Source organism: Eschrichtius robustus, chromosome X, assembly GCF_028021215.1.
Source record: "Eschrichtius robustus isolate mEscRob2 chromosome X, mEscRob2.pri, whole genome shotgun sequence".
Classification (NCBI taxonomy): domain Eukaryota; kingdom Metazoa; phylum Chordata; class Mammalia; order Artiodactyla; family Eschrichtiidae; genus Eschrichtius; species Eschrichtius robustus.
The window spans coordinates 30,525,195-30,550,387 of record NC_090845.1 but is presented as its reverse complement, the minus strand read 5'-3'; the positions used below and the strand labels follow the sequence as shown (position 1 = coordinate 30,550,387).

At 38.4% G+C, this 25,193-nt stretch overlaps 1 protein-coding gene across 1 annotated transcript in view; it reads left to right on the top strand.

Moving 5' to 3' along the window:
• Positions 1–25,193, top strand: part of DMD (dystrophin) — a 1,739,631-nt gene that overhangs the window by 402,308 nt on the left and 1,312,130 nt on the right. The gene's annotated exons all lie outside the window — the stretch shown is intronic.

The following is a 25,193-nucleotide window of genomic DNA, read 5'->3' as shown; positions in this document are numbered from 1 at the left end:
ACCACAGTTCTTTTCCATATGCAAGATTAACTAATATGTGTAGGTATTGTCACCTCTCTCTCTCTCTCTCTCTCTCTTCAAACATGTATACACATGTTTGTTATGGTCATATATAATCTGTTAATAATACATGTGATTTTATTAGTACCCAAGATATTGGATATTGTTTATTGTTCCCAAATAATATAAGAGTTTGTATTCATATATAACAGAGGGCTTTTCATATTTAAAAATTAATACATATGGTGTGAATTTTTCAAATCAAAATTGAAGAAAATAACATATTTTTCTGAATCAAACAATATTTTGCATACACTCTCCTAAATCAAGAATGGATTATTTGTCAAGAAGGAAAAAAGATTCATAATGAGGTTTACTTTCGTATCTGATTGCTAAGTGCATCTATAACACGTGAGACACTGAAGGTTTGCTAATAAGTCAGAAAAAGTATCTGTACTTCACTACTTATAGTCACTGATTAGTTAAGCAAAAAATTATTCATTTCTTAGTGTGTTCCAGGACATAAAAACAAATAATATCCTTATAAGATGCAAAACGTTGGGTTAAAAGTTACGACAAAGGATTAGAGAGCATAGAAAAGGGCACAGACTTGTGTGGGTCAGCAGTGGAAGGTATTTGACGTAGCTTTCCTAGAGATTTGTTGTAAACTACATTTTTAAATTAGAGTAGGAGACAGCCAAATGGGCAAGAGCAACAGGGTGATTCCAGGCAGGTAGCCACCAGCACTTACAGAAAATTGGAAGTATTTGGTTTTGCTAGAACACAGAATGCAAATGGGGGTCTGGCTGAAGGTGAGCCTGAACAAATAAGCATGAGTGAGGTTGCTAAGGGAGATCTATGCTTCACAAAAAGCCTGCTCTGTAGCCATGCACTTAGGGAACCACTGAAGGGTTTAACTTATAAGGGGGAAGGAGAAGAGAGGTGCCACCATCAGATTACGTTACCTCTGTGGAGACTGGAGAGTGGGGTGGGGGGGTCTAAGAGACAGGGAGACTGCAGGCAGTGAGACCAAGTAAGAAGCGATACTTTTCGCTCAGTTGAAGGCAAGGCCATTGGTGATAGATACAGAGCAAATGCAAAACTCAGAAGAGTATCTGGGTTTCTGACTCAGGTGATTGAGTATCAGATATTTTTCAGAAACAACTTTGAGAGAGTAAGAAAAAACAAGTTTGGAGGTGAAAGATCACATGTCATTTTTTTACCCCCATTGAGCCAGACATGTCTGCTTAAGTTTGATATTAATCAAAAGCAACCCGAGCGAGGACCTTAGGTGCTGGTAGTTTATTTTGGAGATGATACCAAGAAGGACAAGTGAGGGCATGGGGAGAATGGAGAATGAAAGGTTGGAAGGCTGATAAAGGATGCTTTTATGAGTGAGTTTCCATTGGGAGTTACTGAGCTCAGTCCCACTGGGAGCTTTAAAGAAACCAGGTAGAACACCAGTGTCATAGAGCTCACTTAGAATTGTCCCGCTGGGCTCATGGAAGCTGGAACATTTGTCCACCAATTTTCCTCCCTTTGTGTTTGAGGATTGCCCTTGGGTGCATAAAATCCCAGTACTTCTGGGCTGCCTAGAGCAGTAAAATTGAGAAATGTGGGAGCTTAAGGTGGGAATCTAGCAGTGCGTGCACGTACTGGCCACCAAAGCTTCAAGTGAACTTAGAGGTTCTGAGGTCAAGGGGTTATGTGGCTGGGCAGCAACAGGATCTGCTACAGTACGTATGGAGTTCCCAGGTGGGGATGTTCCCTAATCCAGTAAGAGAGAGTTACACAGCCCTAAAGTTAAAGAGAGTGATTCGGACTGGTTACACAGATGGGGAATTTGTCAGGCTACGTGCTAATTAAAACTGCAGAGTTCGTGAGATCATCCCAAATAAGCCAAAAGAAAAAGAATCATAGACAGAATTTCAGAGTTATACCCCATATCAAGTTTTCGGCTGAGGAAACAGTGTCTACAAAGGAGGTGAGAAGAAATGATCAGAGGTAAGAGGAGACGCAAGTTAAAACCAGGGTGCTTAGCAGGTAGCAGTTCATAAAGAGGAGTCATGAAAAACTGTCCAGTATGGGTGGAGAAACCCGGTAAGATGAAGACAGAATTGGGCAAAAAGGATGTCACTTGTGACCTTTCCTAGAGCAGTTTTGATGGAGTTTTCCTGGGGATAGAGAGACTCTGGTGACAGTGTGATACAGAAGATATTAGAGAAAAGGACGGGGAAGGCAAGTGTGCACGATCCTTGTGAGGAGCTTGGCCGTGAAGGCAAAGAAAGGTCCTAAGGGGGGATGGTAGCTATGACGGTATGCAGGGAACCTTTTGTTATTTACGTGGGGGAGAAGTTTGATCATGTTTATACATTGGAAAGAAAGAAGTCCTGAGTAGCGGAGACTCCAAACAGTCCTTAATCCTGCACTACCTTTGTTTAGTAGTCTAATCATACTTTCTCCATATCAGTATAAGGGACTACGGAATGGAAATAGGCGATTCTAAACGGTCCTTTAGCCCTTGACCCTATCTCACTGTTACTGGACGTGGGCAGAAGTAGGTATTCCGAGGCGGCAACTAGGTCAAAGTTCATTTACATTTGGATTTTGATATAGAATTGGAATGTGCTTGTATTTGTATTTGACCTTTAGTGTCAGGTTAGAAATTAGAGTTCAATAAAAAAAAAGAAAAGTCAAAAGGCACACTGTAAAACTGATTTTGGCTAAGCTGTGAAGAGGCCCAAATTTTAATCATTAACCATGTTCAGTGTTTGTCTATTCTGTCCTTACGAGTAGACCACTCTCTAATCCTGATCTTGGCATCAGCTTCATTTATGTAATGCTCTTGCAAACCTTTAGCAACACAAAAAACTACTTATGTCTTTACATTTCAAAGGTCTCTGTTGTGGAACCTGGTATTTCCCCCAAATAGGTAATAATTCAACTCAACAACAAACCTTGATTGAACACTTACTTTGCTATATCCAAACTGAGTTTTAAAGCATTGAAATTTGAATCAGAAAATCTTGGGTTGGAATAGCCCTTGGTGTTAATCAGAGTCAGACAGTAACAGAAAACAGGTTACCCAGTAGCTTGAACAGGGAACGTTTAATACAAGTAAGTATTAAGTAATTACTGGGAATTAATTTTTAAGAGGAAATAGAAGAGAACTCCAAAGAATTCCCTAGAACCGAGGGATAGTACCCAGGGAAGGAACTGACTTGGAAAGTGAGGGGCTCTCCCCAAGGCTGGGATTCAAACCTGTTTGGAAAGAGCATGTCTCCAGAGCATGAGATGACAAAGAAGTTCGCTGGGTTGACCCAAACCAGAGCTAGTATGTAGTCAGTGGGCTGAAGCTTGTGTGAAGGGAATCTTGGAGTGGGATGATGACAAAATTCATGGGGAGGTAGCCTGTGGGGGCTGCTATTGAATTTTCTGGGAAGCTAGAGGGGGTTGCCTGTTGGACTCACTGGGAAGCTAGCTACAGTAGGGGCCACTGAATTTAGGGAAACCAGCTTGGGCTTCAGGAAGCTGCCCATGGATTTGGCACCCAGGTTGGACTTGCCACTGGAGCACCCACTGAACTTGTCAGAAGACACCTGTAGAGGGTGCTGCTAAAATTTATTTGTGGGGGGGTGGGGAACAGACGAGGTGAACTCCACCAGGCATCCCACAGGCCAACCCAGAGCCACGGGAGCAAGAAGTAAAAACACACTGAACAGAGAAAACTGTACCTCCCCCAGTGTCACTCCAGCACCCTTTATTGACAAAGCTTAGCATCCTGCCAGCTGGCAAAGAGAGAAATATTCCAGTATCACCAACACGAATGTTAAAAGACAATAAACACATCCATCTACAACCCATTGGCTCTGTACCCTTGGGAAATATTTTCAAGCTTCCATTTCCTCATCTGCGACGACAGATCCTATTTCATAGGATTCTCCTGAGCAATATATAAAATACTGCCTGGAAAGTGCTTTTATTTTTACTAGGTTGTATGCTGTAGTATCTGCCCTCAAAGCAGTGTATGTGTATGTGTGTGTGTGCGTGCGTGCGTGCGTGCGTGTGTGCTACCAGGGCAGGGATAGACAGACATATACATATATTCCAATGTGAAAAACAATGAAGTGTACACACCTCCATTATTTAAATAAAATTCAGAAGACTGACGAAAGGACTTTTATCATTCCATAGGTCTTAAAATTGGAAGGAATTTTTCATTCTACTTCAGTAGTCAAGTAAACAGAATGCTGTAGTAACAATAAATAAACTATTTCAAATATTTATTTCAAAATAAACTTGAAACCACTATCAGCCCTGGCTATGCTTATATAAAATATCTAGCCAATAATAACCTGAGAGTAATTTGGCAATGTAAATGAAGCATATTTGGTGCTTTAGAGCTTTGATGAAGACCACATCATGTTAGAGATAATATCCTTCTCAAATTCTGTTCTGCTAGTCTTTAGTATGCCAATGTGACTTTAAAGATAAGATGTTGAGTTAAAAGGATGAGTAGTAACAGGGTTTTCCTAGTTCTCAGGGTATAATCTGAGTACTTTGATCAATTCCAGACTATCTAGGTAATAGAGAAATATCTAGTACTTTGTTAGCTAAATCAATCGTTTGGATGTTCCCACTGAATATTCAGTTGAAAAGACTGGTGTTTTGATGCAATGCAGATGCAGCCTTGGGATAATTATCTAAGAGTCTGGGGAAATAAAATAATTACAGTAACAGAGTTTTAAAATTTATTTCCTTTTTTAAAAAAAAAAAATCTATGTTGTATATTGGATTGTTATAGTCAAAAATTCTGAATTTTTTTAAGCCATAGATTTCTTGATTTTTTCTTTTGGCTAAAGAAAAACAGTTTTGCCATTAATAAACAAGTGCCCTTTCTCTTGAATATGAGCCTTAGCCCATTTTCTTCTTGATTAAAATGCCTATGTCAAAGGTTTGTGGGGTTTTTTTTTAATTGCCTAACTGATGTTTCCTGTAGGGGCAATTATGCAGAACAAAGGTAATATTCAGTTGCCTGTTAAATCAAGCAAACAGCCAGAGATTTTATTGCCTATGAATATTTAAAAGAGATTTGCTAGATCCTGTTCCTAATTTCAGAGTGTGAGTTTGCATTCAGATAAGTGATAAATTATTTTCATTCCCTGAAAAGGCATCTTTCACTCTTCATAATCATATGGCACTACATTTTCTACTCATGGTAATGATTTGAGAGATGGTTAGCAAACCAGGAAACAGCTCCAAAAATTGTACCAAATAATCTAATTTTTCCAGCTTATTACAGAGTAACCAAGCTACAGACAATTTGTTAGTGATACAGCAAAATGTATAATAATAGCAATAATAGTATAATTGTTACAAAGGCCCAGGCACTGCTCCAAGTGTCTGACATGCATTTTCTCATTTGTTCTCACAGCAACCTTATGTTATAAGGTCTTCTATTGTACATTCCTATTTTATAGAAATGGATAGGGTATCAAAGGCCACAGAGCTAGTATGCTTAGACCCAAGTCTCTGCTCTTGGAGCCCGGGCACATGCTGGTTGACCATGCTACCTTCAATCTCAGTGATCTTTTCCTTATATTAAAAATAAAAGCTGCTTGGTAAGAAGTGAATATTTGCAAGTAACTGGTTTCCCAATTTCTAAGGAAAGCTTACAGTATGAGTTTAAAAATATTAGGGATGACTAATTTTATAAAAAGCATTTTAGAGTTTTAAATATTAAAATCACATGTATTTAGAAGTCCAAAGCCTTTACCAGTTCTCTTGATTAGTGATTATTTCATCCTTCTTGTGTATTGTTAATGCCCCCATTTCTGGTCTTCTTAAAGTCATCTATAAGTTTTTTCACGTGACATTAAATAGCAGACAGTGAAAGAGAAGAAGCAAAATCTAAATTGGTTGATTCTGCTTTAGTAGTAACGCTTGTGATAGGCAGCTTGAGGGACTCATTAATTGCTCCAGGAATTATAACTTTGAATTGGTCACTGAGTGTCACGTCTACCTTAGCATAGATAGGGAAGAATAGACAAATATTGACTGAAGGAAAATTGTAAAGTAATCCAGGAAAACAAGTGACTGTATATCAGTCTTGAGGTCAAAATTATTATTGGAAAGCCATTTATCTGTAAAAGAATATCTTTATGATTTTGTCAATGTGTTTCCTTCTTAGAAGATATCAATGTATAATATAAATAGTAAAAGCTACAATTTACTGAGTGCGTTTTTATGTCAGTCCTTGTGCTAAGCAATTATAAACAGTGTTAAACTTAATCCCCACATTATTCTTATGAGGTAGATTTGATTAACTCCACATATGTTGAGAAGGGGCTGACTTCCATTCCCAAGGATGAGGCAGACTCAGTTTTCTAAAATGCCCTCTTCAAAACACCAAGATGCTGGGAAATTTCCAACAAATATACTTTTAAATGTTTTCTCTCTTGCAAGGAAGTCAGTAAACCTTTAAAGGCCAGGACAAAAAAAAAAAAAATGCGGATGAAACTAAGGTCATCGAACTAATACAGCTATGAGCACTGACCCTTGTATTGCCTTAGTGCTAAAAGCTAATACAAGAAACCCAGAGTTTGGTTAAATTAAGCCATTTGATACAGTAGAAATCTGAGCCTCAGGCTCAAGCAAATGGGGGGAGGTGAACAGAGATTCTATGTAAAACAAGGGTTATATCTTCAGTACAATGATGGACGGGGGTATTCTGTCTGTGAAACGTCCCAATATAAAAATATGTCTATCTCTCTTCCCACTCTAAGTGTAAAATTAAAAGTAAGAATAATTATAATCATCTCATCTGAAAATGGGTAACCGTAGGCCTGTTCTTGTGAGGGTCGCTTATTTGAGTGTTTATTACCAGTAAGAGTCAAGGTGTCCCTAAGACAAGAGATTAGGTTAAAGTAGCTCCAGGTTGGTAGCACCCTAGCACTAGTGAGAAGCGAATCCAAATTCTTAGAAAGAAAAGCACCTTAGTATTCTCACAGACTAAATTTTGTGAAATTTGAGCTCACAGTAAACCCCACAATCACAAGAAAACAAGCCATCATGAAGCAAAGTAATCACATGCAACACAGAGTGAATTTAGATCACCTCCCCTACAATTTCAGGTACTAGAATTGCCAGGTAATTAATATAAAATAAGTAGGTGAAATATTAAAGAAAGAAATGAGAGTGAGAATCACATGAAGAAATAAGACGCTAAAAGTTGATGAGGAAGATTTGAAAAACAGATCAAAATATGAGTACTAAAATTAAAATTGTCACTCTAAAAATTGGAAAAAATAATGGCTGTGTTCAATGTATATTAAACGGTTGAAAAAAATGAGCTATGAGGAAATTGAAATATAGGGAATGTGGTACCAAAACCTAAGGAGGCAGACAGTATGAACAGGAAGGCAAAATATATATTAGGAGTAGGTTATGAATGTCTAACTTATGTCTAATGGGAGACTCTGAAGGCGAGAATAAAGAAAATGGATAGGCGGGAATATGTGAAGGATACTGAAGAATAATTTCCAGAGCCAACCTACTTAACCAGGAAGCACAATATATAACAGGCAGCATAAATAAATAGAAATCCACTCTTAGACATTTCACAGTGAAACTGCAGAATTCCAAAAACAAAGATAAATTTACATTAGCAGCCAGAGAGGAGAGACAGATCATTTTTGAAGGAATGAAACTTAGACTGACATTAGACTTTTTAACTACAACAAAAGAATCAGAAAAAAAAATTGGAAAAATGTTTTCAAGATATTGAGAAAAATTACCACCATCCCAGAGTTCTGAACCTAGCAAAATTACAAGGGCAAATTAGACATTTTCAGAGAAACAGAAATTGAGATTTTACCTCAGCAGATCGTTTCTAAAGCAAAGAAATTCCAAAAGGAAGATCTGAGATGCCCTGAGATAAAGAGACACGAGAGAGATAATTCTCCCAGATACGTGAGGGTACAGCAAGAAGGAGGCCATTTGCAAACCAGAAAGCGGGCCCTCACCAGACACAGAATCTGCAGATACCTTGATCTTGGACTTCTCAGCCTCTAGAACTGTGAGAAGTAAATGTATGCTGTTTAAGCCCCCTGATCTACGGTATTTTGTTATAGAAGCCCAAGCTGATTAAGACAGGCTGAAAAATATGGCTAGAAAATATTCTTACTACAATTTGACAAAAACGGTACAAGAAGAAAAGATGCACAGATGGCCAAAGGCACATGAAAAAATGCTCAACATTGCTAATCATCAGAGAAATGCAAATCAAAATGACAATGAAATATTACCTCACACCTGTCAAAATAGCTGTCATCAAAAAGTATACAAATAACAAATGTTGGTGAGGATGTGAAGAAAAGGGCACCCTAGTACACTGTAGGTGGGTTTGTAAATTGGTGCAGCCACTATGGAAAACAGTATGAGGTTCCTAAAAAAACTAAAAATAGAACTACCATATGGTCCAGCAATTCCACTCCTGGGTATACATCTGAACAAAACAAAAACATTAACTTGAAGAGATACATGCACCCCAGTCTTCATAGCAGCATTATTTACAATAGCCAAGATATGGAAGCAGCCCAAGTGTCCATCAACAGAGAATGAATACAAAAAATATGTATTTATGTATGTATATATGTGTGTGTGTGTGTGTGTGTGTGTGTGTGTGTGTGTATACACAGACACACAATGGAATATTACACATTAAAAAAGAATGGAATTCTGCCATTTGCAACAATGTGGGTGGACCTAGAGAGTATTATGCTTAGTGAAATAACTAAGACAAAGACAAATAATCTATGTTATTACTTATATGTTTCTCTCAGGAATCTAAAAAATAAAATGAACAAATATATATAACAAAAAAGAAACAGATTCACAGGTATAGAGAGCAAACTAGTGGTTACCAGTGAGGAGAGGGAAAGGGGAGGGGTGATACAAGGGTATGGGGTTAAGAGATACAAACTACTATGTATACAATAAATAAGAAACAAGGATATATTGTACAGCACAGGGAAATATAGCCATTATTTTGTAATCACTTTAAATGGAGTACAATCTATAAAAATATTGAGTCACTATGTTGTACACGTGAAACTAATATAATGTTGTAAAACAACTATACTTCAATTTTAAAAATTGACAAAAATGGTACAAGAAGCAAAGTCCCATGCCAGTCTCACTCATAAACACATAAAGAATTCTGAAACAAATTTTGCCTAACTAGATCCAGTTGTAAACGAAATAGTTTTTAAGCTTCACGCTGTCTTTTCTTTCTTCACCCACTCCTTTGGATATTTTATGCAGTGTTGTGGTTTTAAATATTCTTTACATGCTAATGATTCTCAAAATATTATCTCTAGTACAGACCTCTGCCCTAAACTCCGGAACTGTATATCCACCCTTCTATTATGTCTCTATGTGGATATTTAGTAAGCAGCTCAAACATAACATACTCAGATTCGAGCTCCTATCAAACCTACCCAACAGTTTCTCCGTTCTCGTTCATGTCAACTCATTCTTTAAATTTCTCAGGCCAGAAACTTAAGGCAATCTTGGGCTCTTCTCTTTCTTCACCATTCTCTCTCCAGCAGATCAGAAAGGTAGTCTTAGCAGATCTAAATGTGGTCTGGCAGGCAATAAGAGGTATATAAGCCACTCATATTTTTCTTTATGAACGAGGTTATTTTTTATAGCTCTTTATACTTGGTGTGTCCTTAAGGAAAAAAATATCAAATGTCTTGGCCTCTGTCTATAAATCGGCTGTCACCATAAAGAGATGATATTAAACTTATGCTCCAAATGATTACAGAAGGCAGATTTTTTTTTTTACATGCTGTCTCTTCACCTGTTTTACTGCTAAGGTATAAGTATAATTTTTAGCAAAACTGTTAGGCCAATGAGAATACATCTATATATTAAATGACTGATCAGATTATTTTTATGGACTAAGATTTTTGACATGTCTAATTTTAATGAAAAGTAGATAAAGTTACTGTAGGTAAAGAGTATCAATAAAATGTTACTAACTTCTGAATTTTCTTTAAAATGATAGAGTTAATGAACTTAGAATTAGCTGAGTTCTAATAGTGAACTTCCTTTTTGGCATATAAAAATACTTAAAATAATTTTTACTTCTCTTCTCCCTACACTGTTCATACATAAACTGCAGACCCTAGTACCTGTAGAAGTAGTCTCTATCGGCTGGATTTGTTTGCTCAACTCCCATTTACTCCTTCACTTGTTAATTATAGTTGTCTTGTTCAGTTGCTAGAGGGGCAACTGTGAGATTAAATTGATGTAAAAGAAGAAATTGGCAGTGGTAAAGTAAAGGCAGTAAATGTAAATTATTCTTCAACATGTTTGGTAACAAGAAACGGTAATTGTGTGTTGGAACGGAGGTGGTAACTAATACTAGGGTGGTAATCATTTTGCAATTTATAAATGTGTCAAATCAACACCTCATACACCTTAAACTTACACCATGTTATGTGTCAAATATATGTCAATAAAGCAGGAAAAAAAAAGAATTAGCATGTGTTTGATAATGAAAAAAATATGTTTGATGATGAAAAAAGAGAGAGACGGGCCAGTATCATGAGTAATAGGATAGAGGTAATTTTATACCTCATTGACTGTCAGGGCAGTGAAGATTTAAGCCTGTTTGTAATCTGGGGGAAGGTCCAATAGAGATATGTACTTAATATGTAAGAGCAAGGTCTTACAGGAGAGGATACGTGAGCAAAAATGGAAGGACGAACTTCGGGAGTGAAAAAAGAGAATTGAGATAATATGAAGATAATTTCAGGTGAAGATTAGGAAGACTGAGAAAATTTACTCATGAGAGACTCCATACCTGAGAGGGAGCTAACTCTTCTTTAGGATGTCTTAGGTTGGTGGCATGAAGAAGTGGGGGTGGGAGAATAGAGGACCAGTGCCTTTGAGAAAGTGAGAGTGGAAAGCATTTGGAATAGGAGCTCTTCTGTCGTAGAGAGGAATTCAAAATAAGCAGAAGTGTTAACGAACGATACAGCAGACTCAGTAGTAGTCAGTAAAACAGTTTGCAGTGGAAACAGTCAGTTATGTACCTTTCTCCCATAGTTTCCAGCAAAATAATCATCTTATTCTCAACCATACGCATACAATCATGTGGACGATCAAAAGAAAAGGGACTTTGATTTCCATTATCTTCAGTTAATGTATCCAATATCTCTAGGATGTATTTGATTATATCCCGAAACAACTAAGAGACTGGTCTTTGGAGTCTTATCTTCCAATTATACTCATATTTGGAAGTCATTCATTTGGTATTCATATTTCCTCCACCAGTATGTCACTGTGTCCTGGTGCATCTAATTTGAATTTCATGTTTTTTAAAAAATTTATTTCTTGAACTTATCCAATTTTGTTTGGATTCTTATTTCAACCTTATAGCTATTGGCCATTTTCCCCAAATTATTGTAATCAGGATCAGCTACTTAATTTTTAGGGCCAGTACAAGAGGAAATGCAGGTTCCTTGTTCAAAAATTAAGAATTTCAGGAGAATGACAGCAAAACATGAAACCAAGCTTGAGTTCTTATAAGCATGGAGTACTGCATGACTGCACAGGCTGCCAGCCCATGATGCCAGCCCCAATTGTTAGTTTATATATTTGGTTAATTTTACACCTAAATTGGTTTTGAATATATGCAGGAGTTACAGAACTTAGACTCATTTCTACAGAACATCATTATTTAAAAAGATTTCAGTGAAGATGATCGAGCAATGCTAACTGCTTTAATATTTTGAAAGGTAGAATTTTAATCTAATTCTTAGAGTGTTAACTATGGATGTAGTTTCTAGGATTACATTTTTCACATTTTAAATTTGATGCTTTCTTTCCTTACTTTGGAAGAAAGGATATTGGATATCTTGAATTTTGACTTTCCTAGGTAAATGCGCTGTGTTAAAACTGTTATCTTTATGTAAAAAATGCACCGCAAGCAGACTGTTATGCCAAACATCTGTGTTCAAGGTGACTTTCTTTTTGAGCTGAGTGGTGGACTATGCAACTTGCTCTCATAATAATTTTAATTGAATAATTGGTCAAGAGTGATTAGATTTTGAAGGAAAAACTCACCTGTGTAATATTTACACACAGATAATAAAGCCAATAGCCCAGCCCTCTTTAATGTCAGAAAAATAGACAAGACAGTATTTTAAAAATGTTTTAAATTAGAAAAGAGCTTTGCTCCTCTATCTGCTCTATCTTCTTTTGTAATATAAGAAATATGTATATATTTGTCTCTGCCCCTGGTTCTTGACACATAGCTCCTAAAACCCTTGTAAATAGGGATGGTAGGAAGAACATTTGTTCTGATATTTAATCTTTGACCTCAGTTCCTGACACAGAAATCCTAAAACCTTTGTAATTTCCTAAGTGACAGGAGCATCTGACACTGAACTCCTTGGAATTTACTGGGTGGTAGGAATATCTTTTGTTCTAATGAGGTGGCTCTTGGTGGGCTCCTAGATGGGGGCTGGTTACCGGAAAGACCAAGCCAAAATTAGGAGCTTGGATCTTTCATGCCTGCCCCCCATTCTCTGGAGAGGGGAGAGGGACTGGAAATGGAGTTGATAATTGATGACACATATGTGATAAAAATCCCAATAGTATGGAGTTCAGAAAGCTTCCAGGTTTGTGAACACATCAACACTGGGAGGGTGACATGCTCCAGCTTCACAGAGACAGAAGCTCTTGTGCTTGGGACACTTCCAGACATTGCCCTATATACCTCTTCAGAGGGTCATCTGAATCCTTTCTTTTCCTTCTAGCTTTATTGAGACATAATTGACCCACAGTTTAAGGTGTACTGCGTAATGATTTGACTTACATGCATCATGAAATGATAATCACAACAATATGTTTAGTGAACATCCGTCATCTCATATAGATACAAAATTAAAGAAACAAAAAAAATTTCCTTGTGATAAGAACTCTTAGGCTTTATTCTCTTAACAACTTTCATATATAGCATGCAACAGTGTTAATTATATTTATCATATTGTACATTATGTCCCTAGTACTTATTTATCTTATCCTTGTGAGTTTGTACCTTTTGACTACCTTTATCCAATTCCTCCTCCTCCAACCCCCTACCTCTGGTAGCCACAAATCTGATCTCTTTTGATATGAGTTTGTTTTTGAAGTATAATTGATCTACAGCACTGTGTTAGTGCCTCTTACACAACATAGTGATTCGATATTTCTGTACATTTCTTTTCTTTTGTAGGGATTTTTACATTCTTAAAGAAATTTATTGAAGTATAGTTGATTTACAGTGTGTTTAATTTCTGCTGTACAGCATAGTGACTCAGTTATACATATGTATAACTTCTTCATATTCTTTTCCATTATGGTTTATTACAGGATATTGAATATAGTTCCCTGTGCTATACAGTAGGACCTTGTTGTTTATCCATCCTATATATAGTAGTTTGCATCTGCTAATCCCAAACTCCCAATCTATACACTTCAAAATGGTCACCACAATAAGTCTAGTTATATGTCTCCACACAAAGATATTACATAGTTATTGACTATATTCCCCACACTGTACACTTCATACCAGTGACTCATTTATTTTGTAACTGGAGGTTTGTACCTCTAAATCTCCCTCACCTATTTCTTTCCACTTCTAAACCCCTCCCCTGCTGTATCTTCTTTTATTATCTGAAAAATGTTATCTTTCTTTTCCTACCATCAGTTATGTGAGTTACCTTGATCCTTGTGTTTAATAATATTTTAAGATTCATCTTGTATTTTGACTTTAATTACCCTCTGTTTGTTAGATACAGAAACTGAAATATTATATAACTTTCACAAGAACAAAGGACAATGGTAAATGTGTTTGATTCTTATTTTAATGATCAAGAATCATAGATATTTATTTTTTATTTTTGTAAGTAGTAATTGCATCATTATCTTTAAATATAATTTACCCTACTTTAGTAAATAGTGTTTCCTGGGTCATTTGCATTGACATTTCTGAAATGTTTATATAAGACAGTAGTTAAATTTTTCTTCTCTGTGTTTATACCAAATAGAGCATATTAGCCTTTTTGGTCTAGACACAAAGGGATACACCAACACACATACACACATGTATAGTTGTGTATATATTTATATATGCATGTATATAAACATATTTATACTTGCATTTATTTTTATACCTAATTAAATGTAAGTATTGTATATTCACACTAGAAAAGTTGTTTTTGCTTTGGTAGAGCATTAAAATCTTTATGAATGAGGGTGAATACAAATATTTATTTATTTATTTTTGTAATAACTTTTTTTTTTAACGTCTTCATTGGAGTATAATTGCTTTACAATGGTGTGTTAGTTTCTGCTTTATAACAAAATGAATCAGCTATACATATACATATATCCCCATATCTCCTCCCTCTTGCGTCTCCCTCACACCCTCCCAATCCCATCCCTCTAGGTGGTCACAAAGCACCGAGCTGATCTCCCTGTGCTATGCGGCTGCTTCCCACTAGCTATCTGTTTTACATTTGTTAGTATATATAAGTCCATGCCACTCTCTCGCTTCGTCCCAGCTTACCCTTCCCCCTCCCCTTGTCCTCAAGTCCATTCTCTAAGTCTGCGTCTTTATTCCTGTCCAGACCCTAGGTTCTTCAGAATCATTTTTTTTTTTTTACATTCCATATAAATGTGTTAGCAGAGGGTATTTGTTTTTCTCTCTCTGACTTACATCACTCTGTATGACAGTCTCTAGGTCCATCCACCTCACTACAAATAACTCAATTTCGTTTCTTTTTATGGCTGAGTAATATTCCATTGTATATATGTGCCACATCTTCTTTATCCATTCATCAGTTGATGGACACTTAGGTTGCTTCCATGTCCTGGCTATTGCAAATAGAGCTGCAATGAACACTGTGATACATGACTCTTTTGGAGTAATGGTTTTCTCAGGGTCTATGCCCAGTAGTGGGATTGCTGGGTCGTATGGTAGTTCTATTTTTAGTTTTTTAAGGAACCTCCATACTGTTCTCTATAGTGGCTGTATCAATTTATATCCCCACCAACAGTGCAAGAGGGTTCCCTTTTCTCCACACCCTCTCCAGCATTTATTGTTTGTAGACTTTTTGATGATGGCCATTCTGACTGGTGTGAGGTGATACCTCATTGTAGTTTTGATTTGCATTTCTCTAATGATTAATGATGTTGAGCATCCTTTCATGTTTTTGTTGGCAATCTGTATATCTTCTTTGGAGAAATGTCTATTTAGGTCTTCTGCCCATTTTTGGATTAGCTTGTTTGTTTTTTTGATACTGAGCTGCATGAACTGCTTGTAAATTTTAGAGATGTCTTTTCTCCATTGTATATTCTTGCCTCCTTTATCAAAAATAAGGTGACCATATGTATGTGTGTTTATATCTGGGCTTTCTATTATGTTCCATTGATCTATATTTCTGTTTCGGTGCCAGTACCATACTGTCTTGGTTACTGTAGCTTTGTAGTATAGTCTGAAGTCAGGGAGCCTGATTCCTCCAGCTCTGTTTTTCTTTCCCAAGATTGCTTTGGCTATTCGGGGCCTTTTGTGTTTCCATACAAATTGTGAAATTTTTCATTCTAGTTCTCTGAAAATTGCCATTGGTAGTTTGATTAGGGATTGCATTGAATCTGTAGATTACTTTGGGTAGTATAGTCATTTTCACAATGTTGATTCTTCCAATCCAAGAACATGGTATATCTATCCATCTGTTTGTATCGTCTTTAATTTCTTTCATCAGTGTCTTATACTTTTCTGCATACAGGTCTTTTGTCTCCTTAGGTAGGTTTATTCCTGGGTATTTTATTCTTTTTGTTGCAGTGGTAAATGGGAGTGTTTCCTTAATTTCTCTTTCAGATTTTTCATCTTTAATGTATAGGAATGCAAGAGATTTCTGTGCAATAATTTTGTATCCTGCTACTTTACCAATTTCACTGAGTGGCTCTAGTAGTTTTCTGGTGGCATCTTTAGGATTCTCTATGTATAGTATCATGTCATCTGCAAACAGTGACAGTTTTACTTCTTCTTTTCCAATTTGTATTCCTTTTATTTCTTTTTCTTCTCTGATTGCTGTGGCTAAAACTTCCAAAACTATGTTGAAATGATAGTGCTGAGGGTGGGCAACCTTGTCTTGTTCCTGCTCTTAGTGGAAATGGTTTCAGTTTTTGACCATTGAGAACGAGGTTGGGTGTGGGTTTGTCATATATGGCCTTTATTTTGTTGAGATAAGTTCCCTCTATGCCTACTTTCTGGAGGGTTTTTATCACAAATGGGTGTTGAATTTTGTCAGAAGCTTTTCCTGCATCTATTGAGATGATCATATGGTTTTTCTCCTTCAATTTGTTAATATGATGTATCACATTGATTGGTTTGCATATATTGAAGACTCCTTGCATTCCTGGGATAAACCCCACTTGATCATGGTGTATGATCCTTTTAATGTGCTGTTGGATTCTGTTTGCTAGTATTTTATTGAGGATTTTTGCATCTATGTTCGTCAGTGATATTGGCCTGTAGTTTTCTTTCTTTGTGACATCTTTGTCTGGTTTTGGTATCAGGGTGATGGTGGCCTCGTAGAATGAGTTTGGGAGTGTTCCTCCCTCTGCTATATTTTGGAAGAGTTTGAGAAGGATAGGTGTTAGCTCTTCTCTAAATGTTTGATAGAATTCGCCTGTGAAGCCATCTGGTCCTGGGTTTTTGTTTGTTGGAGATTTTTAATCACAGTTTCAATTTCAGTGCTTGTGATTTGTCTGTTCATATTTTCTATATCTTCCTGGTTCAGTCTGGAAAAGTTGTGCATTTTTAAGAATTTGTCCATTTCTTCCGGGTTGTCCATTTTATTGGCATAGAGTTGCTTGTAGTAATCTCTCATGATCCTTTGTATTCCTGCAGTGTCAGTTGTTACTTCTCCTTTTTCATTTCTAATTCTACTGATCTGAGTCTTCTCGTTTTTTTTCTTGATGAGTCTGAGTAATGCTTTATCAATTTTGTTTATCTTCTCAAAGAACCAGCTTTTAGTTTTATTGATCTTTGCTATCATTTCCTTCGTTTCTTTTTCATTTATTTCTGATCTGATCTTTATGATTTCTTTCCTTCTGCTCACTTTGGGTTTTTTTTTGTTCTTCCTTCTCTAGTTGCTTTAGCTGTAAGGTTAGGTTGGTAATTTGAGGTGTTTCTTGTTTCTTAAGGTAGGATTGTATTGCTATAAACTTCCCTCTTAGAACTGCTTTTGCTGCATCCCATAGGTTTTGGGTCATTGTGTTTTCATTGTCATTTGTTTCTAGGTATTTTTTGATTTCCTCTTTGATGTCTTCAGTGATCTCTTGGTTGTTAAGTAGTGTATTGTTTAGCCTCCATGTGTTTGTATATTTTACAGATTTTTTTCCTGTAATTGATATCTCGCCTCATAGCATTGTGGTCGGAAAAGATACTTGATCCGATTTCAATTTTCTTAAATTTACCAAGGCTTGATTTGTGACCCAAGATATGATCTATCCTGGAGAATGTTCCATGAGCACTTGAGAAGAATGTGTATTCTGTTGTTTTTGGATGGAATGTCCTATAAATATCAATTAAGTCCATCTTGTTTAATGTATCATTTGAAGCTTGTGTTTCCTTTTTTTCATCTTGGATGATCTGTCCATTGGTGAAAGTGGGCTGTTAAAGTCCCCTACTATGATTGTGTTACTGTCGATTTCCCCTTTTATGGCTGTTAGTATTTGCCTTATGTATTGAAGTGCTCCTATGCTGGGTGCATAAATATTTACAATTGTTATATCTTCTTCTTGGATTGATCCCTTGATCATTATGTAGTGTCCTTCTTTGTCTCTTGTAATAGTCTTTATTTTAAAGTCTATTTTGTCTGATATGAGAATTGCTACTCCAGCTTTCTTTTGATTTCCATTTGCATGGAATATCTTTTTCTATCCCCTCACTTTCAGTCTGTACGTGTCCCTAGGTCTGAAGTGGGTCTCTGGTAGACAGCATATATAGGGGTCTTGTTTTTGTATCCATTCAGCCAGTCTGTGTCTTTTGGTTGGAACATTTAATCCATTTACATTTAAGGTAATTATTGATATTTATGTTCCTATTACCATTTTCTTAATGGTTTTGGGTTTGTTATTGTAGGTCTTTTCCTTCTCTTGTGTTTCCTGCCTAGAGAAGTTCCTTTAGCATTTGTTGTAAAGCTGGTTTGGTGGTGCCAAATTTTCTTAGCTTTTGCTTGTCTGTAAAGGTTTTAATTTCTCCATTGAATCTGAATGAGATCCTTGCTGGGTAGAGTGATCTTGGTTGTAGGTTTTTCTCCTTCATCACTTTAAACATGTCCTGCCACTCCCTTCTGGCTTGAAGAGTTTCTGCTGAAAGATCAGCTGTCAACCTTATGGGGATTCCCTTGTGTGTTATTTGTTGTTTTTCACTTGCTGCTTTTAATATGTTTTCTTGGTATTTAATTTTTGATAGTTTGATTAATATGTGTCTTGGCGTGTTTCTCCTTGGATTTATCCTTTATGGGACTCTCTGTGCTTCCTGGAGTTGATTAACTCTTTCCTTTCCCATATTAGGGAAGCTTTCAACTATAATCTCTTCAGATATTGTCTCAGTCCCTTTCTTTTTCTCTTCTTATTCTGGGACCCCTATAATTCGAATGTTGGTGCTTTTAATGTTTTCCCAGAGGTCTCTGAGACTGTCCTCTGTTCTTTTCATTCTTTTTTCCTTATTCTGCTCTGCAGTAGTTATTTCCACTATTTTATCTTCCAGGTCACATATCCATTCTTCTGCCTCAGTTATTCTGCTATTGATCCCTTCTAGAGAATTTTTAATTTCATTTATTGTGTTGTTCATCATTGTTTGTTTCCTCTTTAGTTCTTCTAGGTCCTCGTTAAACATTTCTTGTATTTTCTCTATTCTATTTCCAAGATTTTGGATCATCTTTACTATCGTTATTCTGAATTCTTTTTCAGGTAGACTGCCTATTTCCTCTTCATTTGTTAGGTCTGTTGGGTTTTTGCCTTGCTCCTTCATCTGCTGTGTGTTTTTCTGTCTTCTCATTTCGCTTAACTTACTGTGTTTGGGGTCTCCTTTTCGCAGGCTTCAGGTTCGTAGTGCCCGTTGTTTTTGGTGTCTGTCCCCATTGGCTAAGGTTGGTTCAGTGGCTTGTGTAGGTTTCCTGGTGGAGGGGACTAGTGCCTGTGTTCTGGTGGATGAGGCTGGATCTTGTCTTTCTGGTGGGCAGGTCCACGTCTGGTGGTGTGTTTTGGGGTGTCTGTGGCCTTATTATGATTTTAGGCAGCCTCTCTGCTAATGGGTGGGGTTGTGTTCCTGTCTTGCTAGTTGTTTGGCATAGGGTGTCCAGCACTGTAGCTTGCTGGTCGTTGAGTGAAGCTTGGCCTTGGCCTTGAGATGGAGATCTCTGGGAGATTTTCTCCATTTGATATTACGTGGAGCTGGGAGGTCTCTTGTGGACCAGTGTCCTGAACGTGGCTCTCCCACCTCAGAGGCAAAACCCTGACGCCTGGATGGAGCACCAAGAGCCTTTCATCCACACGGCTCAGAATAAAAGGGAGAGAAAATAGAAATAAATAAATAAAATAAAATAAAGTAAAATAATTAAAATAAAAAATAATTAAGAGGAAAATTTTAAAAAGTAAAAAAAAAAAAAAAAAAAAAACGGACAGGCAGAACCATAGGACAAATGGTAAAAGCAAAGCAAAGCTATACAGACAAAATCACCTAGAGAAGCATACACATACACACTCACAAAAAGAGAAAAAGGGAAAAAAATGTATATATCTTTGCTCCCAAAATCCATCTCCTCAATTTGGGATGATTCGTTGTCTATTCAGGTATTCCACAGATGCAGGTACATCAAGTTGATTGTGGAGATTTAATCCGCTGCTCCTGAGGCTGCTGGGAGAGATTTCCCTTTCTCTTCTTTGTTCGCACAGCTCCCGGGGTTCAGCTTTGGATTTGTCCCCGCCTGTGCGGGTCGGTCACCTGAGGGCCTCCAGTTCTCGCTCAGACAGGACGGGGTTAAAGGAGCAACTGATTAGGGGGCTCTGTCTCAGTCAGGCCGGGGGGAGGGAGGGGTGTGGAATGCGGGGCGAGCCTGCGGCGGCAGAGGCCAGCATGACGTTGCAATAGCCTGAGGCGCACCGTGTGTTCTCCCCCGTAAGTTGTCCCTGGATCACCGGAGCCTGGCAGTGGCGGGCTGCACAGGCTCCGGGTAGGGGAGGTGTGGAGAGTGACCTGTGTTTGCACACAGGCTTCTTGGTGGCTGCAGCAGCGGCCTTAGCGTCTCGTGCCCGTCTCTGGAGCTCGTTTAGGCGGTGCTCTGAATCCCCTTTCCTCAAGCACCCAGAAACAATGGTCTCTTGCCTCTTAGGCAGCTCCAGACTTTTTCCCGGACTCCCTCCTGGCTAGCTGTGGTGCACTAACCCCTTCAGGCCGTGTTCAGGCAGCCAACCCCAGTCCTCTCCCTGGGATCCGACCTCAGAAGCCCGAGCCTCAGCTCCCAGCCCCGCCCACCCCGGCGGGTGAGCAGACAAGCCTCTCGGGCTGGTGAGTGCTGGTCGGCACCGCTCCTCTGTTCGGGAATCTCTCCGCTTTGCCCTCCGCACCCCTGTTGCTGTGCTCTCCTCCGTGGCTCTGAAGCTTCCCCCCTCCTCCACCCTCCGTCTCCGCCCGCGAAGGGGCTTCCTGGTGTGTGGAAACCTTTCCTCCTTCACGGCTCCCTCCCACTGGTGCAGGTCCCGTCCCTATTCTTTTGTCTCTGTTTTTTCTGTTTTCTTTTGCCCTACCCAGGTACGTGGGGAGTTTCTTGCCTTTTGGGAGGTCTGAGGTCTTCTGCCAGCGTTCAGTAGGTGTTCTGTAGGAGTTGTTCCACATGTAGATGTATTTCTGATGTATTTGTGGGGAGGAAGGTGATCTCCACGTCTTACTCTTCCGCCATCTTGAAGGTCTCCCGAATACGAATATTTTTTTAGGAGTTTCTTGTCTTCACATTTCTTACAATTTAGTGGTTGAACTCCTACCTCTAAAGTTAGAATAGCAAAAGGGAAAGTTAATATATAAATGAAAAACATCTGATATTAAGACCTAAAGACTAATCACTTGCAATTATTAAATTAGTAGTCTAGATTGGTAAAGTAGCCTTTTAGAAATGAATTTGTGGATAACAAAATTTTCTTTTAAATTTGTTCCCTGTGTACATTTTCATAAAAATTCTTGGGGTTTTTCTCTTTCTTAAAGTGAGACTTTTGAAGTTAGACTTGTCTATGACTTTTACTTCTGTCCGTCATAGCTTACAACTAATGTTTAATTCCTATAACCTAAAATATGATTCTCAAGGTAATATTCATCTGTCTTGTCCATCTTACTTTTCCACTCTAGATTCTTTTTAAACCGATTTTCTTGTCAAGCTGCATATATTCTTAGGGTTGAATGATCAGAACTGTTCTTTAATATTCAGGCAAATTGTCACTAAAATTGCTTGGTGCTAGTAAAAATTACTTTCATTTTTTTAAAAGAAAGAAATGGGAGAAGGAACAGTAAACACCTTTTCTTTGCATTGTATTCTAGTATCTTAGAGCCATCCATGTATGGAATGAGGTATACAAATATTTTTCAAATTCATCAAGGTGTTTTTTAAGTCATAGAATACGCATATTCATTAGGGAGTTTCCATTGAAAGTATCAAATAAAATTCAAGAAGTGCTTTATTGCCTCTGCCTTAACAACTTCATATTGTTTTCTGATCTGCGTTGAGAAGTGGCCAATTCAATGGTACTTTGTCCTTCCCGCTTCTTTGCTGTGAGCCCAATTAATTGCATTTCTCTGTTATTATTTAATTCTTATTTAAGGCAACTTTTCTTTCAAACTTCACTCTTGGTAATTCTTCTCAAATCTGGCTAGTCATCAAAATCACACAGATGGAAGGGTTACAGGAACTTTAGTCTATATGTTACTCCCTTCTGACTCCCTCTGAATTTCTAATTTAGTAGAATTTGATTGAGCCTGAGAACTGTAGTTTGAAAAGTTCCTCTGGGTTCTGATGATTATTCAGGTTTGGAGCTCTGGCCTTGACCTTTACCTGAGCATGAATTGTTTTAAGGCAGTCCGCTTTGCTAATGTGCCCTATGTCTCAGAATCATTCCAAGAGTGGACCATTAACTTTATTACATCCATCCACTGCTCTTTAGAGCGGAGTGATCTCTTTATTCCAGAGATGAAGCTCATTTTCAACTCCTGAACAATTAAACCAAGCAGGGATAACAGTGGTTCTCCTTCAAGGCCACAGTTCTGTGCTGGAGTAGAATGAGCACTTTCCAGGAAATCATGCCAAACTTTTGATGGCATATAAAGGGCATTGCTATATTCCCCAATATGCTACCTCTTTTTCCCTCCTGGACCACATTTTAGATGGAACAGACATCCCCTGTGGGACCAGTTTGAAAGACACTAAGCCATTCTGCATGGCTGTGGTAACCATTGGCTGTAACTTAATGTTCAGCTGTACCTGACTTAGGACAAATGCAACAACCCTACAAGTGCGGGCCTACCAACTGAGAGCTGGTTGATCCTCTCCCACTCCAAACAACTGCAGCACAATGGATTTCACCTACAGATGATAAGATACCACTGAGGGGAGGAGATAGAGGAGGAAGCTGGAAACAGTTTATGTCTATTTCATCCAGCTTAATATCTCACAAGAGCATTCAGTGACAGACAGCCCTGGTCTCTAACAAGGAATTAAGTGTAATATACCACTTTGCCAGTATTTATCTGTTCCCCATGCCTATATCAACACACATGAGTCTTCTTTCTGCGCTCCCAGCCTACTGCTCAATAAGTTTACAGCATATTTGGCAAGTAAAAGCAAAAGCAGCTGTTTTCTGCATCTTGTTCCTGCTGTTTAAGGTGCGCAACCCAGCCAAATGAATCATATCAGAGCCAAGGACCCTGGGAGGAGTTCCTTGCTACAAATCTGTATCCTTTTCTATCTCATCTACTTGAAGAACAGAAGATTTGCAAGCCTTGTAATAATCTTCAGACACAATAGTGCAGCTATTTACTGAGCTATACCTGAGGTATTCTTTAGTAAAGTGTGGATAAGTGGTGTGGCAGGTAGCCATAAACACACTTTTTCTTGCACTTTTTGACTTCAGAACCACGGCAATCATCTGAAGTATTTGTGATCAATAAGTATTGTCAATCTTCATGCATATGGAAAGGCTGAAAAAGGATCAGTCATCCCAGACATCCCAGGAGAGAGAGGTATTTTTCCAGTTTCTCAGATACCACATCTAGTTGGCACCAATCTGAGTATAATTTAACCCTACTGGTGATTGACCTCAGAGGTCAACAGAGTCTAGAGCATTTTGTTTCAAGGGAAGCTGAACACTGGCTTCAGACTATGATGGGCCTACATCACAGTAAAAGAGATCCAGCAGAGATCACTAATGTACATCAGAAAAGCATCATTTCTGGTTATTGAGGCTGCATTTGAGACTACTGCCTGAAGACTGAAAACTGTTTTACTCAGAGCCAAACCTTGTGGCCATCCTTAGCTGCTCTGTAAACGGGGCTGTGAAGGATGTACTTCCCACACATCATGTGAAGTCCCGGAGACCAGAAACACTGTGTGCAGGCTTTATCCTGAAAGTCTGAATTCCTGAGTGGAGAGTCTGACTAACCCCAAGAGGTCTTCCACTCTGAGGTTGCTGTCACATGACTGTGTCCCAGGGAAATCACAGCCCTTATCTGAGGAATACCAAGTTGCCAGTTCATTTACATGGCAATAACAAGTTGATACAACTGCCAGTCTATCTGCAGTTGGTCTCAGTAGGTTCTCCCTCACTAGAGGCCTTCAGCATTGGCGTAATTACCTCCCCACCTCAGCTTGGAAGCACGACCTACAGTTTTTCTAATTGGGACACCTTGCCTCCCCCTACCTATACGTGCATTAGGGGAGAGTTGCTGCATTTGTAGCTTTCTGGGACAACAGCAGAAGCAATTGCCAGAAATCAACTAAGTTTTTCAGTGGCTACATTCCTACTTTTGTTTCCGATTGCCACTCATTGCTTCATTCTACAACTTGATTTTACTGCAAGATTTGGATTTTTACTCTGATATACACTCTATGTTAGCGGTCCCCATCATTTTTGGCACCAGGGACCAGTTTCGTGGAAGACAATTTTTCCGGGGCAGAGGCGGGGATATGGTTCAGGCAGTAATGTGAGCGATGGGGAGCGGCAGATGAAGCTGTGCTCGCTCACCCACTGCTCACCTCCTGCTGTGCGGCCTGGTTCCTAACAGGCCATGGGTCTGCGGCCCGGGGGTTGGGGACCCTTGCTCTATATGTTACTCAAACCTGTGGTCTTAATCCTGACCCAGCTTATCCCTAGACTCTGATTCTGTCTCATTCTGTATCAGGAGAAGTTTTCTATGATATTTTAATTATTTACAGTATCCATAAATTATTAATTGCCTAAAGTCTAGAGCAGTATTATGAGCACATGGTACAATCAGAGAGCACCTTGGCACCTTGGTTCAGAGAAGCTTTACTGACCAGGGGGGCTTCTGAAGTTACCTTGAAAAGACTGGGGTTAGATGAACTCTGTAGATTCCTGCTAGATTTACTGTATTATACTTCCATCACTTTCTTTTTGAAGCTGAAACAATACATCAGTTTGCTCCTGTCAGGGCAGAAGACCAATTTCATTTGTCTACCCATGAAGATGAATGGATGCAGCAAAAATCCAGAAATGTCTTAGATATATTACTGTACAGCTCATTGACCATTCTATCAATGCTTGACTTGAAAGTCATGGCTATCTGACGTCAAGTTCCATTGATAAAGTGATTCCTAAACATTACTTTCAAGTATGCTTCCCTCAGAGGGCACAGAAGAACTTCGGTGACCTGCAAAGACCTAAAACAGATGAAGTTCCAATTAACCATGACACCAGTGGTTTTAACGTTTATAATCTTTTCCTGTAAAGGAAATTATAGGGAGCTCCATGCACACGGTTTGGGGGTTTTCCTGACCAGTGGGGTTAAACCAAGTGACATTAACAAAAATAAATCTAGAAGGCCCTTGTAAATAATGTAATAT